Source organism: Belonocnema kinseyi, chromosome 3 (assembly GCF_010883055.1).
Source record: "Belonocnema kinseyi isolate 2016_QV_RU_SX_M_011 chromosome 3, B_treatae_v1, whole genome shotgun sequence".
Classification (NCBI taxonomy): domain Eukaryota; kingdom Metazoa; phylum Arthropoda; class Insecta; order Hymenoptera; family Cynipidae; genus Belonocnema; species Belonocnema kinseyi.
The window spans coordinates 46,534,579-46,541,158 of record NC_046659.1 but is presented as its reverse complement, the minus strand read 5'-3'; positions in this window follow the sequence as shown (position 1 = coordinate 46,541,158).

The window sequence follows — 6,580 nt, the reverse complement described above, 5'->3', positions numbered from 1 at the left end:
ACCCAGCCTATCTTTATGGCAAGTTGATGCATTCGTCTTTTGGTCTTATGATCAGCCGTTGATTTTGTTTTACGGTTCGCATCGGCCAAAGCTCTCGCTGCAATATACACACAATAATTGATAGCCCAGAGGTCATATTCACCGTAAAAATGTCTACGAAGCTCGTCATCCATTTCAGACAGATCTTTAGGCTTGAGATAAACCTTGGTGTTGATGTTTCTCCGGGCCGTTCACGGGCCACACTCGCATCGTAGCAGTCTAGCAAGTCGTGATTCAGTCGCTCCGTCCACCCAAAGGTCACGAGATCCCGCCGATCCATCGCATTGAAACCATTTTCATTGGCTCCTCCAGCTCTAGATTGGTCGGCATTGTTGGCCGACCCATTGTCGGGAGCCCTGCGCGTTCTGTTGTTTTGAACTGCACTTACTACAACTATGTTTGGTGTTGTCATTGTTGTTCCCACGAGAAGCTAGGGAAAGGGGTTCGTCCATCCTTGTAGAGCCCCGAATGCAAGGATAAGGCTGCTTACTGTGAGAGGTCGCCTGGTATCCCAGAGTCACGTTCTAGACACCTCACCCAGGTGCCATTCAGCTTTCGGCTCGGTTTTCACACCTCCGCTTGAGGGTTAATTCCTTCGGGACCACCCCTGGACAATTGTCCGCGACTGCCTATTTATTTTTGTAACCATATTCAGCAGAAACCCTTGGTACAGGGACCCTCTATCCGCAACCCGAGGACGCGTTCGGTGGCTTTGTCATAGGCCCTTCGGTTTGATTCTAGAGGAATCAAAACCGCACCGACCGGCCTCTTCAAGAGATACCACGAAACTGTTACAGAAAACATAAGAGAATTTAAGGGTCGATTGACAACTACGCCATTTCCGACAGTAGTTGAAATATATACATATTTATAAATATATATACATACATATATACATGCACACACACACACATATATATTGAAAGTCAAGAAATTTCAATTACAAATGTGCAAAATTGAAGAAATATAAAATGTAAATCCAGAAAAGAATAAATAAAAAACCAAAAAAAGGACATGTTTTCAAGAAATATTTAAATCTGAAACAAAACCAAAAGCAGATATTTTCTATAAAACAGTTGAATTTTTAACAATATATATAAATTTTCAATTGAAAAGAAAACGTCAACCAACTAAAACAGATTAATCTTCAACCAAACATTTGCACCCTCAATCAAAAGAATTGATTTTCCACCGAAAAAAAAGAATTTTTAAACGAAAAGGATGAATGTTGACAAAATTGCCGAATTTTGAAGAAAATAATTCAGTTTTGAGCCAATAATACATAAACATATATATACACATAGACATACAGGTATATATATATATCTCCTTTTTTTGTGTGTGTTTATTTCAGGCCTACATCTTTGAATTTACAATAAAAAGAGAGTTACCCCCTCCCCTCCCCGGTTCAAAATCTCAGCGTTCAACATTGATTGTTGTTCTGTGAGTGTTCTATTTTTTTGCTCAATTCTCCCTAACCCTGCCCCTCTCTGTGTTGGGCTAGCGGGAGTTGAATATTAAAACTAAAATTATGGGTAGTAATTTAGAATAATGTTCTCAGACACTTTAATCGTTATGGGTGTTCATCAATTTTAGAAACGATCTGGCGCCCTTCTGGCAATGAAGTATAACCACATTTATTCAAGTAAATAATCGATTGGCCTAGCAATAGCCAATAGCCTAGCCTAAAATTGAAATAGTTATTCTCTGGAGTTCAGCCAATATGTTAGAAGAATTTTATAAAACTGTTCACTGGCTGAAATTCTAAGCCAAGGTTACAATACACACACACATATATACATACAGGGCTGCCAAAAATCATTTTTAATAAATACAGTTTAGCCTGCCGGAACCGGCAACGGAACAATCTTGCAGGTGTCGACAACAGAAAAATGTTGCCGGTGCCGGCAACGAAGAAATTTTTCCGGCGCCGGCAACGGAACATTTTTGTCGATGCCGGCAACATTGCTCAGTGCCGACTTTTTTCCACCGGGTGTAAAGTTCCGAAAAGCGTGTGGTTATGTATTTTTCATTCGCTGCTTACGAATATGGTCCTGAAAATTAAAAAAAAGCATTTTGAAGTTCAAATCTTCAAAAAAAACTACGTTACTAACGTACTGATACTGGTGTATTTCGATGCGTTTATCATGAACAATGGACATGAAAATACCTCAAAACATAATTTCCAATCTTAAATTTTTAAACTAGGTTTTTTTTAAAGTGTAAACACTATCGGTAGCCGTAAGAATCATATTTAAAGCACGCGGAAGGGATTGTCTGGCAATTGTAGAGTAAGGCATTGAAACTTAAATGTTATTTTTCAAATCTTTGGCTTTTGATGCTACCAATGGAACGTTGTATGAATATATTAGGGTGGTCCAAAAAACGCTTCTTCCTGGTAATAAGCGTTGAATTCAGAAAAATTAAGAATTTGTATTCCTATGATACGCGATTTTTTCTTCGTCTAAAAATCCCCCAACGGGAACAGAAAAAATGCAAATTATATTTTAATAATTTATTTAAACATCTTAAAAAATGCACCAAAGAGATCTATTCAAATGTGTGAATTTAGATAGTTTTAACTGTTGAGAGGCAGAGTTGAATTGGTTAGAATTAAAATTTCAGAACTTATATTTCGCATGAAGGGATTATAACAACTTGTTACACATATTTTGTGAACTAATTAGAAGGATTTAGATAAAATCAAAACACGTTCTCTTTGGGAGAATAGAAAACCGTCTGGTGGTCTCTATGGAAATAGAAGTGAAAACGTTTCGGAGGTATCTTATTCTTATGTTGTCATTTTAGACCGATAGAAAAATCGCGCATAATAGAATAATCTTCACTTTTACGCTGAATTCTCAAAATATTAATTTTTCTCTATTCTACGCTTATCATCGGGTTGAGCTACATGGGAAAATTTGGAATTTTCAGAAAATTGAACTCATGTTCCAGGGTTTCATGGAAACGTGCTAAATTTGGTAGGGATTGAAGAGGAGTGTCCACGAAATGAAACCATACTAGTAACTTTTCTTTACAATCCCCCCCCCCCGTCCTTGCAGCACCCCAAATATGACCCAAAAATTAAAAAATATATTTTTACGTGTTTTTGTTACTTACAAGCAATTTCTGTAGTCTTTTTTATACAAATAATTACTAATGGACAATTTCAATATTGATGTATTTTTAAACAATTTTCAATTGTTTAAACATATGTAAATGATTTGAATAATTATTTGTTCCAAAAAAATGTAAAAAATAATCGTATTTTCTGATTGAAATGAAATATTTTATCAATGCTTGAGGTAGTAAATTTGTCTAAAAACGCTTTTTTATGTGATATTAATAATTATTTAATGATTATAATAATTATTTTAATTATTATATATTTTCAAAATTTCGAAAAATTCAGAGATGTGCACCTTTTTTAAAATTGTTATCCTATGATACTTTTTGTTGAATTACTACATAATTTTGATATATTTCTCGTAATGTTTAACAAATTTCTGTTTCTTCAAACAATTTTTATTGGTTTAAGCAGTTAGTTTTCGATAACTAAAAAAATAAATAAAATAGAACAAATACTTTTAAAATACAAATACCTTTAATAATTTTTTATTTCAAAAGAAAGCTGATATCTCTGGCTCAATATTTAGAAATTGTGAAAATAAACAATAAATAAATGCTTAAATGAATAATGTTTTTAGACAAATTTATTACTCCAAAAATAAAAAAAAGTTACATTTCAATTTGAAAATATAATTTTTTTCATTTTTTGAGATGAAATAATTGTTGAAATAATCTACATTTGTTCAAACAATTCAAAATTTTTTTAAAAGTCATGGTAAATATTAAAATTGTCCATTAGTAATTATTTGTATGAAAAAGACGAGGGAAATTGCTAAAAAGTAACAATAATACCTACAAATGTAGTTTTTTGATTTTACGGTCATATTTGAGGTGCCGTGTGGATGATGAGGATGGGTTGGAAAGAACAGTTATTAGCATGGTTCTGTTTGTAGATAACCTTCTTCAATCCCTACAAAATTTGGCACGGTTCCAAAAAACCTTGCAACATCCCTTCCGCATGCTTTAAATGTGCTTTTTACGGCTACTGATAGTGCTTATACTTCGCAAAAAAACTTTACAGTTTGAAAATTTATCATAGATAAACGTTTATTTTTCGGCCTGCTGGCCGTAAAAAATGACTTGCTTACGCTTCCATTTTTTTAAACAATCTTCTGACTATATCTTGAAAATTAACATCCATCCACACTTATAACTCTAATCCACTCGCTTCTATAGCCTAACCAAAAATATTATAAACGTAGATGCGGTACGGGGCGTCGGAGTAGGGAATTATATATATAGGACATCACATTTTCTGCCCTATCGAGGTGCTGCCTTCATCGTACTACGAAGTCGAATTCTTGTTTTCTCATTCTTCGTAAAATATGACGGTAAAGCAGTAGAAAATTTTTTTGAGGTTAGAAAAGTTTGACATGTATGTATCGCTGAATTTTTTTCAGATCTGAAGCTTGATCCAGGTTTTCGGTACAGTCTTTTTTTAATTATAAAAAAAATGTTCTCGTAAAATCATATTTTTAATTTTAAAAAAAGTATTATAGAAAGACATTTCAAGATAAACAAGTGCACAATTTTTTTTTAAATTTGAAATAATCAAATATTTATACCAAAGAAACAACTTTTTTAATGTTTGAAGTATTTAAACATTATTGTCTAAATTTGAAATAATAATTAAAACAAATTATATTTCTGGATAAGATATTTTGGTTGAAAATGTATATAGTATTTTTTAAATTACAAAATTTCTTCTGAAAAATCGAAATGTTAATTAAAAAATACGTGTTTTTATATATTAATTTGTCGGTAAAATTTTTTGTATAATTTTAATTTTAAATTCAAACAATAATTTTTAACACTTCAAATATTAAACAAAAATTTATTTGATTACAATATTTTATTATCGTAGTTTTAATAAATAATTAATATTGATTAAGAAACAATTTTATTTGGGGAGTCTTATTATATGGGAATTTTCAAATCCGTTAATATTATAAACTGTTCAGGAATTTTATTAGTTTTGGAATTGTATTTTTTGGGACAGAGAGTTTTACCGAGTCGGGAATTTTATTTTTCGGGGTATTTCAGCCGTCCCCATAGAATTACAGAAAATTTGCTCTAATTATAATTTTGGCGCTCGATCTGGTTGATTTTTTCCTACAGTATTGTTAAAAAAAATGTGTATGGAAATTTTTGACATCACAAAGTTAAAGAGAATTTCAATTAAAAATTTAAAAATTCGCTGTACATCCAATTTTTATTCTTGGGTCTTGACAATTTTTTTCTAATCCATTTCAGTGACTGGTAAACAGGGGTGATTTTCTCTTAGAAAATAAGTGATTAAAATTTGAAAAAATTGGGTAGGCTTTTTTGACATCTAGGTATGTAAAGAAGGTAAACTGAAGAAAATTTAAAAACTAATTTGCGAACTATTTATACTCTTTTAAGATACCAATACAATTTACATAACACTAATTGTAAAATTTGCAAATTTTTATACCTTCAGTTTAGGAACTTGAATTTTAACGTTAAAATTGCTTCATTTTCAGAATACAGCCTTATTGTTTGAATTTTCAGCATTTTTCGAAATTTTTCGAAATTGTTAAAAGGCGGAAAAGTTTGAATTTAAAATTTAAAAATGCGAAAAGACACCATTTTCCATGTTCATTTGCAATCCAGCGAGTCACTTTCTTTCGCTTCTTTTGAAAGTCGATCGTTTGCTTTCAGTTTTCTTTTTGAACTATACCTTGAATTCAACGCATTTCAAATTAAATTTTTGCAGCTGCATTTAGGTTGAATTATACAAAGGTTTTTTGTTTTATATATAAATTGATTAAAACATTTTATTGGTTTTTCACGACTGTAATTTATAACTCTAAAATAGAATAATTGTAGCTCAATCATGAAAAAGTATAGACTAATTTCATATTTAAAGAGATTTTATCTCATATATTGAACTATTAAAACCTCTGACCTTTTTTAAGGTTTTTAAAACTCTTTTAAAACCTTTTTTTTAACAATTTTGGTTGTGACTTCTTAATAAAAGAATAAGTGCTATTTCGTCTCCAGAACAGCAATTTGAAAAATATTTAAAGCCTTAATAATTTAGACATTTTAAATTTGTAGTCTTCAGAATATATTCTAGTTACAAATTAAAATCATAAAACTTCAAGTTTTATTTATTTTTTGATAATTTGCCCCCCCCCCCACAAATTATTTTTTTTTTGTAAGAAAATAACGCCTGCTTTTTGTAAAAATTAACAAATATATATTAAAGGTTCACTCAAGGTCATTTTTGTTTAAAAAGCTTGTTCCTAAATAAATTAACTCTTATTATTTCCGATTTCGTTCTGTAACTCAGGGTAATTTTCTGTGAAAAATATTGATTTACAAAGAATATTTGTCAAACAATAGAATGGATTTCTTCGCCCGAGATGCAAACGTAAATTGTACTATA